Source organism: Sardina pilchardus, chromosome 20 (genome assembly GCF_963854185.1).
Source record: "Sardina pilchardus chromosome 20, fSarPil1.1, whole genome shotgun sequence".
NCBI classification, from domain to species: domain Eukaryota; kingdom Metazoa; phylum Chordata; class Actinopteri; order Clupeiformes; family Clupeidae; genus Sardina; species Sardina pilchardus.
This window is the reverse complement of record NC_085013.1, coordinates 264120-265000: the sequence shown is the minus strand read 5'-3', so window position 1 is coordinate 265000 and position 881 is coordinate 264120. Positions and strand designations below refer to the sequence as shown.

Below are 881 nucleotides of genomic sequence, written 5' to 3'. Positions count from 1 at the left end.
TTGGCTGAGACTCACTGGAAGAAAGCCATTTCAAATCATTTTTAATCCACTAGCCTTGGTGACATAGTCCACCCACCAATGTTTACTTAGCCTACTGATATAATTGTCTTCAAGCCAACCCTTTTCTCTTCTCTCAGGCAGACAGTGATTAACACATTAATATTAATAAGGGATAGGCCTAGCCCAGCCTATATCAAGAGTTTACATTTAGGGTGCATTTTCTCTCACACGATTTCATTTATATGACACATTTATAGGAAATGTTAAGGAAATGTAGAATTTGTCTCAGGTATGCCTTTTTTTGCATTTGTTGATTCCTCATATCATGTCATATCATCTTTTCATATGGACTTTGTCACTATTGTTATGGATATCTAGGATAAAATTGCCGAGCTGACATTCAATATTTCCTCATGAATGATGCTCCCCTTGTTATTGTTGAGGTGAACAGGGCATATCCTCGTTTTGGAAATGCATATCATGGACATGCATGGATGCATTTTGGAGATGAAAATCATATTATCAAGTGTTTTTTAGCAAGCCATTTCCATAGATGACATATAGGCCTATGCACAGCACACATACAGTTAGGAGAACATGTATTTGATACCATGCTAAAGTTGCCTAAAAAGAGGAATAGAAAATCATCATTTGACAATTGATCTTAATGTCTTAATTCAAAAAAATTAGTAAGAATAAAACCGCTAAGTACACCAATTTGCTTTGTGATTGACGAATGTATCGTAAATAAATAAATGTTCTTCCTAAATGCTAGGGGGAAGGAAGTATTTGAACCCCTATGTAACCCAATGGGAATTTAACACATAGGGTTAACATAGGGGCAGGCAGATTTTAATTTTCTAAGGCCAGCTATTTAATGG

General features: G+C 35.6%; 1 protein-coding gene across 1 annotated transcript in view; it reads right to left on the bottom strand.

The window, feature by feature from the left end:
* The window catches only part of cpxm1a (carboxypeptidase X (M14 family), member 1a), an 11636-nt gene extending 11521 nt beyond the window's left edge, over positions 1 to 115 (bottom strand). The window contains exon 1 of the mRNA XM_062522910.1: positions 1 to 115. This exon is cut by the window's left edge and continues 429 nt beyond it. The gene's annotated coding sequence lies outside the window, so the exon portion shown is untranslated.
* Between the last annotated feature and the right edge of the window lie 766 nt (positions 116 to 881).